Source organism: Lissotriton vulgaris, chromosome 8 (assembly GCF_964263255.1).
Source record: "Lissotriton vulgaris chromosome 8, aLisVul1.2, whole genome shotgun sequence".
NCBI lineage: Eukaryota > Metazoa > Chordata > Amphibia > Caudata > Salamandridae > Lissotriton > Lissotriton vulgaris.
Genome location: NC_141696.1, coordinates 649,351,318 through 649,363,386, shown reverse-complemented (window position 1 = coordinate 649,363,386; position 12,069 = coordinate 649,351,318).

Below are 12,069 nucleotides of genomic sequence, written 5' to 3'. Positions count from 1 at the left end.
AGATTTGTGAAGTACTCGGGGCAGCGGTGTGTGTGTGCCCTCTTTCAGGAGCGGGTGGGGGGGGCACTGCTAGCAACTTGCCAGGTCAGGTAGTGTTCAACACGTGCATCACCCTTTCTCTGCCTGCTATTGCGCTCCATGCTTCGGAAAGGTAAGAAAAAGAACGTGCATTTGAGTTTGAAATGTCCGATCCTGTAGCAGTACACTTGCAAAGCCCTCACATGACAATAACCCGATTCAAGGCCCCATTCACTCGATTTTTTAAAGATATATAGCACTCCAACAAAGTTAGATTTTAAAACTTTATTAACATTTAACTATAATGAACGGAACAAAAACTGTAAAAACATTTAAACATTTTTCACCCAAAAAAGCAACAATGGTCAGAAGCTGTCTTTTGTGCGAATAGTCCCAAGGCAGCACAACGTGCAGAGTTCTGGACGGCACCCAGGTGATGTCGCCTGGGTGCCGCACTGGTTTTGGGATCCTACAATGCTGCTCCGAAAATTGGCGTGGGGCGTCCCGGGTGGGGCGGGGGGAGGCCTCGTCAGTAGCGGTCTGTTGTGCGAATAGTCCCAAGGCAGCAGAACGCGCTGAGATGTTGATGGCACCCAGGTGATGTCCAGTAAACTGCCGCACTGGTTTTGGTATCCTACAATGCTGCTCCGAAAATTTGCGTGCGGCGGCCCGGGGGGGGGGGGCGTGGGGGAGGCGGCGTGAACAGGCCTTCCCAGGTGGCGGCCATCCAGCTGAGTTGCGCTCGCTCTTGCGGCTACAGCGTCTCGCTCACCATGTTGTTGAGTTGCTCCCACTCTTGCAGTGCAGCGATAGGCGCCTGCCACATGACTCTTAAAATGGCGGACGGCTCTTCGGTTTTGGGCCTGGTCCACTGAAATGGCCCTGGGACACCTTGGAACTCGGACGCTTGCCTGCTAGGGCTTGGGCTCCATTCTCGAAAAGCGTCCCCTCAGCCGTGAAGGCTTCCGGTGGGGAGCGGCTGCCATGATTGCTCGCGGAATGACCACGACGGAGCCACGAGATGGTGGTGCTCTCATGCTGACGCCAGCTTCAGTCTGAATGATCCAGAAACAAGGTGGGGCTTTCATCGTTTGGGAAAAAAAAATGTTCTAAACCAATGAAAAGTGTTATTTTTAGGTCATATGACCAAGCCTTCCATCTTTAGGAAACCAAAAGTAAAATGATCCAATGAAAAGTTTTATAAACAAGTCACATGACCTGTTATGCGGCATAGGGCTACAAAAAGCGTAGAAAATCCGTTGGCACGTGAGGCGGCGTCAGTAGCGGACCGATGTGCGAATAGGCCGAAGGCAGCACAACGCGCCGAGATCCGGATGGCACCGAGTTAGTGTCCACCAAGTTGCTGCACTGGTGTGGCTATCCTACAATGCTGCGCCGAAAGACGGCGTGCCCAGCTGAGTTCCGGTCACTCTTGCGGTACAGTGAGTCGAACGCGCCGAGATCCGGATGGCACCGAGGTGGTGTCCAGCAAATTGCCGCACTGGTGTGGCCATCCTACAATGCTGCGCCGAAAGACGGCGTGTTCAGCTGAGTTCCGGTCACTCTTCCGGCACAGTGACTCGAACGCGCCGAGATCCGGATGGCACCGAGGTGGTGTCCAGCAAGTTGCCGCACTGGTGTGGCCATCCTACAATGCTGCGCCGAAAGTCGGCGTGGGGTGCCCCGTTGGCTTATGAGGTGATGTCAGTAGTGGACCGATGTGTGAATAGGTCGGAACCAGCACAAGGCGCCAAGATCCGAATGGCAAGTCCTGGATGTTGAGTGCCTCAGTTGAGATTTCTGAGCAGTGTTTGTAAGACTGTCTGAAGCTTATGTGCACCTGCTGCAGCTTCACTATTGCCCTGGTGTGGCCAAAGGTCGCACATGACATAGGCGGTCGGCTCCCGAGGTCCGGCGGAACTTTTTTCCTTTTCCTTTCTGCTTCTTTTCCTACAATCCGTTTCATCTGAAGACACGACCAGGTCCCTGAATGTGTGCAGGGGGACGCTATTGATTGAATGAAAATGGCGGCTTGACACAAAGCTGACTCAAGCGTTGCTGTTGATGCTATACAGACAAAAATTGGTTTTCAGTTTGTACATTCTTCAGGATTTTTTTTTCTATCCAAGTCTGATTGACAGTTTGTAGAAAAATGGCTTCAGATTTTCCACATACTACTCTTCAACATTCTTCCTAAATGTAACAATGTGAAACTCACTAGGAGAACGGCTGTTTCTGTTTCCTTTCAAAATGCTGCCAACAATATTTTCTGAATGGAAGACACCATCTTGTAGCATAAAGGGCCGAAAGGGGTTCTGGTCTGGCCGATGGTTGGTGGAGACATTTTGACTATATCTTGGACCTGCCCGGCCTCGCACAAAATGGCGCCGGTATAAATGGGACTTGTAACTCCTTGCCCGCAAATGTATATCTAGAAAATGTTATTGTAAGTGGCCCTGTCGTATTTTAATTACAAAATGTACGTCCACTGATTCCGCAACTGTTAGACACCTTTGTTCTTGCAACCTAATGGCCCGCTCGTTACGTTCCTCTACAGTGTAAATGTCTCCTCATCATATACGATTTGCTCCGTGGCCGGCCCACGTGGTTATAGGCCCGTATTTGTATACTGATATTTTCACAATAAAGGTTTTTAAAACAAAACACGGTAGTAGTATTTACATTGGTAAAGTTTTTACTTTTAGTCACTGTTTTCGAATCAGTAAAAGGCAAGTGAAATAAAGCAGTCCAATTACATGACGGATAAAAGGTATAATATGTAGGAACGCAGTAAAGATAAATGGTCAAGGGCAGTTGTGTTTTTCATTTCTGCAACATAAAGTGATCGATAAGAATCTGATAATCAGGCGTATCGGCGACTAAGACAGCAGGCCGAGTCTCTTTTACTCAACGGCTCCGTCATGGAACGAAGAAACGCCCTTTTTCTCGAAAAAGGAATATATTTTACTTGCAGGACAGTTGTAAATTTTCCGGGAAAGTACATTAGCCTGGAATATTATAACATATATGTTTTAAAAAAAATAATGTTCGAAAACAATAAAAAGCGTAATTTTTAGGTCATATGACCAAGCTTTTCATCATTAAAATAACAAAAGCAAAATGAACCAATGAAAAGTTTTATTAACAAGTCACATGACCTGTTATGCTTACGTTACGCGCTGCGCGCCGCGCCTCGGATCACTTCCGGGTGCGCTAACGGGGCGTGTCATATAACGCATTACGCGACAACGTAGGTCAAGAATATAGTCAAAATGTCTCCACCAACCAGCATTCGGAACACAACCCCTTTCAGCAGTCCAAAAAGTTCTGTTAAATGACAACAGAGGGGACAGGCAAGAAGAACCATCAGTCAAAGAGGGGAGGGCAAGTTCTTCTCTTCCGGGTCATGTTGGGGCGCTACCGGAACTGATCGAATTGGTAGTCTAAAGTGTTTCTGGATGTTTCAGACTAAAGCTGGCGTCAGCATGAGAGCACTACCATCTCGTAGCTCCGTCGTGGCCATTACACGAGCAATCATGGCAGCCGCTCCCCACCAGAAGCCTGCTGGAGTCGGAGGCCCCCAAGACTTTTGTAGAATCTTCACGGCTGAGGGGACGCTTTCGAGAATGGGACCCAAGCCCTATCAGGGAAGCGTCCGAGTTCAAAGGTGTCCCAGGGCCATTTTAGTGGACCAGGCCCAAAACCGAAGAGCCGGCCGCCATTTTGAGAGTCCTGTGGCAGCCGCCTATCGCTGCACCGCAAGAGCGGGAGCAACTCAACTACATGATGAGCGAGACGCTGTAGTCGCAAGAGCGGGCGGTAAACAGCAGAATGGCGGAAGAGGCACAGTGTAGCAAAAGCGGGCGGAATGGCAACTGAAACGGTAAAGGGGCGCCCCACTACAGCGTGTCTTCAGGTCAAACGGATTGTGGGACAAGGTCCAGAATTGAAGAGTCATCAAAAGGCAAAAAGTTCCGCCGGACCCCGGGAGCCGGCCGCTTATGTCGGGGGTGATCTCAGGCTACACCAGTGCTATAAGACTTGGGGAGGGTGTCGGAGCCAAGCGTCTTCTCCGAGTCCATGGCCATCACACCGCCCCTCAGGGGCCTCCGTCAAGCTGTTTAGGAAGGTAACATATCACATTGTTTTCTAATGCAGTCAGGTCCACAAACGACACTCACTTACTTTGAGAATAGTGAAGCTGCAGTAGGTGGAAATAAGCTTCAGACAGTGTTACAAGCACTGCTCAGAACTCTTAACTATGGCACCCAACATCCATAACTTATGCCATTTGAGAATGGCAGTGACATTGAAGCAACTCAGGGACCAAAACCATTAACGTACTTTCACGTATGAAAAACTTACTTGGGGAGGGGGCAGGAGCGAAGCGCCCCCTCCCAGTCCGCGCCACCACACCGTATGTTGAAAATCTGAAGCCATCGTTCTACAAAGTCAACCAACCTTGGATTGAAAAATCTAGAAAAATGTACAAACTGAAAACCAGTTTTGGTCTGCATAGCATTAGTAGCAACGCTTGCTATCAGAGTGCATGAGTTTCATGCTCGATCGATTGAGCTAGCCGGATCGGGCAATAAAAAGTATAAAATAGTTATGTAAATAGTTATTTAATAAAATGTTTTACCCTGTTTCTTTGCTGGTGTGTTGTCTATATTTTTAATATTTGCATAGGGTTTGTCGTTATTTTGGGCGGGGTGGGTGACTGAGTCGAGCTGTCTTTCAGCCCTCATGGTGTGGAGCTCAGTTCATCTCACTATTTTCGTATTTCTCATGAAGGGTTGTCCTAATATTTCTATTTTAGCGAGGTCAAAAAGAGATCCAATTAGTGGCCTACTGATTTTGCTCGATTACTTTTATTTTTTTACACGATTTTTCACTATCTGCAAAGACTAAACAGAGTATTGCGACTTTGTGCTTGTTTGTAAATAGAGAATGATCCAAAGAGAACCAATTCTAAAACAGTAAATGCTTGGATAACAATCAATCAAATGGAGAGACAAGCAGGCACGACGGATTACAACGGGGGCAAAGGCCTGCGTTAACTACCGTTCACTATCTGCAAAGAGAGAGTACTACTAAGAGAAAAGAGGGGAGGGGGGGCAGCGTTCAAAGCACATCAGCGTGCATAAATACGAAAATGTTTTTATCTATCACGTACTTGACATTTTAAAGCTTTTCATATTTGCTATTAAAAAACCAATGAAATTCACAGAAAAAACCAAAGGTTATAGTGGATATATAGTTAGGAATTTGCATTTACAAAACCTTGAAAATTCAATGAAAAAACCATTGGTTTTAGGCCATATATAGTTAGGGATTTGCATTTACAAAACCTTATTTTACTCGCATAAAACCATTGAAATTCCATATATAGTTATAAGCGCTAACTATATATCGCGCACCCGCAATCCACTGCTGATGATGTCACATATTACATCATTCATGACATGGTTAGTGACATCACTGATAACATCACTGATGACATCTCAAATGACATCACTGATGACATCACTGAAAACATCTCATTTGACATGACTGATAACATCACTGATGATATCATTCATGTGATAATACCATGAACCTCTTCAGACTCTAATATAACCTTAGATACAATCAGTGTAAACAGACAGTCACAGACTGTCCCTCATCCATGGAGTTACTCACACACCTAGTCAGTTATGCCAAAAATCAATCACACCTCCATTTTCTCAACTATACAGTTATACACACCTTACTTATTCAAACATATACTAACACATATTTACTTTACTCTCTTATACAATCCCTGATACAAGTTCACAATGATCCATACAGCCACTCACACATTCACTGGCTCTTATGCACAGTTATTTATATATGTCAACTCTCACATGTACTGTGTTTTACATATGTACTTACTTTGACATGTAGCACTGAGATATCCATTCACTCACCAATACACTCATGCACACAGTCAACCGCCCATACAGCTGTTTCCACATGCACTTTTGAACCCATACATCTAGTGAATCAACTGCTCACACATCTATGCACAGAGTCATACACCTCCCAGCCACCCACACACACACTCAGTCTCCCATACAAATACTTGGGCAACCAATCAATAACCCATATAGTTACTCATATAGCTACTGATCAACACATGCAGCAGTTTACAGAACAACAGACATAATGATGCACAAATTAAGACAGTTTAGTCACTAACCCATGCACTCAGTGAGACACATTTAATCACTCACTCATACAGTCAGACATGCACCTACTAAATCCTTCATCCAGACACTTATACATCCACTCATTCTTCAATATGTAAGACATATTTTTACTTTACAGAAACATACAGTCACTGGATGTTGTCATCAGTGATGTCATCAGTGATGTCATCAGTGATGTCACTAACCATGTCATGAATGATGTAATATGTGACATCATCAGCAGTGGATTGCAGGTGCGCGATATATAGTTAGCGCTTATAACTATATATGGAATTTCAATGGTTTTATGCGAGTAAAATAAGGTTTTGTAAATGCAAATCCCTAACTATATATGGCCTAAAACCAATGGTTTTTTCATTGAATTTTCAAGGTTTTGTAAATGCAAATTCCTAACTATATATCCACTATAACCTATGGTTTTTTCTGTGAATATATATATATACTAATATAATAAAGAGAGAGCCCAAACCTTTGAGGCGGGTAATCTCAGGAACCACAGCACCAATCACAACACCCAATACACCAATGGAAAGGCCAGTGCAGCAGAAGGACATAGGCTATGCAGACGCCCACCATATACATTTAAAAGGTAAAAGGACTGTGCCAGCAAAGTAGTCCCTTGTGGGCATGTCTGGGTTGTTCTGTGGGCGTGTGCTGTGGGCGTGACAAATGCTGGGAGCGTGTGGTACGGTCCGCCCTTCATGCCATCGTGTGCTAATCCCACCCTGCTCCCTTTAATACCCCTGCACCCCATAATCATAATCCACCCTTATTCCTTAAAATACCCCAACACCCTTAAACACTAACCCATCTTAACCCTATACATATACCCTGTGCCCCAAAACCCAAACCTATCCCTAAACCCTAAAAATACCCCTGTACCCCAAATCCTAAACCTAGCCCTGAACCCTATAAATACCACTGTACCTCAAAACCCAAACCTACCCCTGAACCCTGCAAATACCCCTGTACCCCAAAACCCAAACCTAGCCCTGAACCCTAAAAATACCACTGTACCCCAAAACCCAAACCTACCCCTGAACCCTAAAATACCCCTGTACCCCAAACCCAAATCTAGCCCTGAACCCTTAAAATACCCCTGTACCCCAAAACCCAAACCTACCCCTGAACCCTAAAAATACCCCTGTACCCCAAAACCGAAACCTAGCCCTGAACCCTAAAAATAACACTTTAACCCAAAACCCAAACCTACCCCTGAACCCTAAAATACCCCTGTACCCCAAAACCCAAGCCTAGCCCTGAACCATAAAATTACCCCTGTACCCTAAAAGCCAAACCTAGCCCTGAACCCTTAAAATACCCCTGTACCCCAAAACCCAAACCTACCCCTGAACCCTAAAAATACCCCTATACCCCAAAACCCAAACCTAGCCCTGGACCATAAAAATACCCCTCGACCCCAAAACCCATACCTATCCCTAAACCCTAAAACTACAATGTACCCCATAACCCAAAACTATATCTGAACCCTTAAAATACCCAAAGGCATCAAAACATATACCTTAGTACCCCAAAACATATATCCCTATACCCATACTTACCTTATCCAAACATTAAAAAAAACATGCTTTTACCATTCATGCATTTACAACGAATTTCGTTGTAAATGTATGCATGGTAAAAGCATATAAAATGTAATGCCATGCATTTTAAAGGCATTGCGGAGTCATGGTACTTTCGTAATGAAAGTATGCGGAGTGATGGTATGTGGAAAGAAAGTTGCGGAATAATGGGTGTTTACCCTCCCCCGGTAAGTACATTGGTGGCACGGCGGCCCACATCTCCAGGAACATACTCATATTTTTTCACCACCCATTTGAAAAATGCACAGGTCTCTCTCATTGATGGCCAGCACGACATACACTTATAGACACACCTCCCGCCACAAGTTCTAGAATTGCGAACTTTAGAGCTGTGGAGCTACATTCGAATCTCGGCATCAGCTCAACATCCTGTGATTCCAGGCAAATCGCTTTGTCTCCCCGTGCCTAGCACAAATGAATGTGTTCTTCTGTAATGTAAATTGTGCTCATGCCATGTTGTCGAGTTTGCGCTATATAATATTGCAAGGAAAAATAAAGTAGGGAAACTCGAGTTCACACACTACTGAACGCGCACTCTTAAGTGCATCAGCAGTGCACTGTGAATCGGAGCATTTCACAGGCCTGTCACAGATAAGAAATGCTATCAAAACGAAATCCTACAAAACAATATACTACTGGCAGGCAGCAATTCATACCCGGACCATGTCGGGACGGGCTGCTAGTATATATATATAAATATACATAAAATATTTGTGAATTTGTTAATATGGGAAGTATGCATTATGTTTCGTACGTCTGTAGAGAAATTGCACAACATAATCATGTTTTATGTCCATGTGACCTTACTGTGAGCAGGATTAAATTCAGCCAAAATGTGTTGATAATTGTTGCCATAACGTAATCACAACAGGCTCGCTCTGGGAATTATTACTGCTAGTTAGCTGACCCCTACGTATTTGGAACTTGTCTGCATGTATGGTGGGTTTTTCATTAACACGCAGTACAGCACTAGCATTGTTAGGGCACAGTGATGAACTAGGCATCTAGGCCTACATAATACTATACACACATGACCCCTGTCTCCTTCTGCTAAGGCCATTGCTGATATTGCTCTACAGCTACAACTGATAGATGTATGGAGAGCTGGATCCAGTGTTAGGGGTGGATTCACACACTATTCGGCGCACCACGACATTCACAAACGCCTATTTCGCAGACGATGCTGCCTAAGGTACAGGACTGCTCAGTCCTAGCCCGTTCTTTTTTGGATCACTCACCCATTCTGGTGGCTATTTCGAAACCTTTGCGAGGTCCCCCTCCTTTCCTGTGGAAATTTGCTCCGTATTCGCTATCAGACACAGTCTTTAAATCCGAGCTTCATGACACAATCTCTGAGTTTTTCGCCATCATTATCGGCTCCGTACACTCCTTTGCTAAGGTTTGGGAGTCGTTCAAGGTCTACAAATGCGGCGTTGCCATTAGTAAGCACGTAGGGGTCCTTCGCACTATTAGGAACATGCTTGCAATGTTAGAATCCCGTATGGCTAAAATGGAGGCTGAACTGGCCCTCAGAAATTATCCGGGGTTGCGGAAACAGCTAAAGGTCACAATTGAGGAATACCATGCTGAGGCGGATAGTGAAGTCAGGCACATGGGCAAATATGCTATAGCTAGATCCTATGGAGAGGCTGACAGGCTTGGCTCGGTGCTGGCTGCACTGGCTCGCCATCAATCGGAGACTGGGAGTCTGCTTGAACTGGTTGATGAGGTGGGCTCTATTCTGACTGAGCAGGCTGATATTAACAGCCAGTTCCATAGATATTATCAAGAGCTATACAGCTCCAAGGTCACCCCTTGTAATGCTGACATATTACAGTATCTTGATTATATTGAGCTCCCTTGGCTGCAAAATTGGCATTGTGAATTTTTATTGTGCCCTATTGAAGCTGCGGAGATACGACTGGGGAGGGTAGTGCCCCTGGACAGGATGGCCTAACGGTGTCCTTCTACAAAGGTTTTAGCGACCTTCTGATTCCCCATCTGACTACCCTATTCCACGAGATGGGAGCGGCTGGGATAATGCCTCCTTCCATTTGTGAGGCCCTTATCATAACATTGTTGAAACCTGATAAAGATCCCCATAAATGTTCCTCTTATCGCCCATTTTCCTTACTTAATGTGGACACAAAACTATTTGCTAAAATACTGTCTAATTGTCTGTCTCTGTTGCTGCCCCAACTGGTGGGGCCGGAGCAGGCCAGATTTATTCCAGCTCGTACGCTGTCGTAAATCTTCGGACAGTGTTTGGTGCTCTTCAGCATGTCCGTCAGGAAGTTAAATGCAAAAAGAACAATTGATGAACAGAATACAGAGCAATGTCATACATTCACCCCAGTAGAAGGATCTGGGCCTAAATCCATAGTTTTTTTGCTCACCATGCCATTACAGTTTGGACCCAGCCATATGCAAATCAGTCTTCACCCTGCGCCCAATGGGAACAGTCCACCCCGAACTGCCAGGCTTGGTCCTTCCTGGACTGGAAAGAAGCACCCTAGGTCCACTTTCAACCCTCATCAGCCAGGAAAGCTTGACTCCAGTGGCATTTAGAGCACGGGACCCACGTCTGGGCATACCCGTCCCACTGGGGGTGACAAATGCAAAAAAAACAATTGATGAACAGAATGCAGAACAATGTCATACATTCACCCCAGTACAAAGATATGGGCCTAAATACATTGTTTTTTTGCTCCCCATACCATTCCAGTTTGGACCCAGCCTATCCTGGCTGATGAGGGCTTGAAGCCCGAAACCAGTCCAAGGATGCTTGTTTCCGGTCCAGGGAGGACCTGGCTTGGCAGTTCGAGCTGGACTGTTCCCATGAGGCACAGGGTTAAGACTGATTTGCATACGGCCAGGTCTAAACTATTACCATATAGAAATGCCTATCAGACAAATTACTTTTCACCCAATCAGTTATGAAAGTTGTGCTGGGAAATATACCATTTGACTCCACTTTTGTTCAAATATTTCTGGGGTGGAGAAGGGGGTGAGGCAATGGGATGGAGCAGAGGAATTGCTCCAGTCATACAATTTGTACGAAGAGGCTCCTCTGTTATGGCGGAGGAGCGTTGCCCCCCTGCTGGAACCAGCAAACTATGGAAAATAAAATTGATAATAAAGCAGTTACAAAACTACTTTATTCTCACTTTATTTCACTCCGGAGCCGAGCCAAGTCTTGAGGAGGTCAGCAGGAGGAGTGGTGGGCTCAGGGCACTGCCAGTGCGCATGTTGCTTTGGACAGTGGTCCCCGGCCGGCCAAACCAACATGAGTACTTTGATATATCCAGGCTACTGCTTGGAGATATCAGCAGGCTCAGGAGCACAGGCTCCCAGTCCCTGGTGGGGTGTGGAGCCAGCCCACTCTGCCCAATCCCGAAGCTCTAGAGCAGCGTCTGGATTGGCGCATCGGACTCTGGGAGCCTGTGTGAGCATTGGAGCTGGCAAAGCGGTAGACGTCAGGCTGAAGGTAAGTTTTGTTTGTTTTATTTTTTATTCTCCACTCCTGCCCGACAGATTTCCCCTGCCTGCGTCCGCTACTGCAATTTCTGGAAGTTCTTCCAAATCTGTTGTTAAATCTGGGAGACCCTGGTAATCTCCTAGTATGTTTTCTTGTAATTACAAATATAATTCACCCATCATCTAATTTGTATATAGTTTTAGTAAATATCTTACTTACACACTTTCTAAAATACAATAGTGCGGTGGTCAGCACATTGAAAATATCTCTGCGCCTCTCCTGGTCTGGTTTAAACATATTTCAACAACAGGAGAGGTAGGGCTAGGAGTCACTCCTCTTCCCCTCATAAACACTATTAAACAACAAAAGAGTGACTTACGGCGCAAAACAGTAGATAAAGGTGAACTCACTGAATAATACAGCCAAAAAAAAGAAAGGTGGGCGATGGGGGGGTGCATGATTGGTGGAAAAACCGTTGTTTTTAAAAAGAACCCTCACTCACCAACCTAGTTGGTGACATGCTTCATCATAGGGTTCCCAACAGGGAGACCAAATGTCTCCCTGGTGTGCTACAACGCCTGAATTACAGCGGAGCGTTTTTTTGTGGCCTTGCGTGATAGTGCCCAGGAATGTGATAAGTGATTTTAAAAGATGGGAAGCTGATCCCAAAACTAATTTTAATAAAGGGCCAGCCAGCGATTGTTATAAAATTTAACCAAATGTATCCTAATTAGAA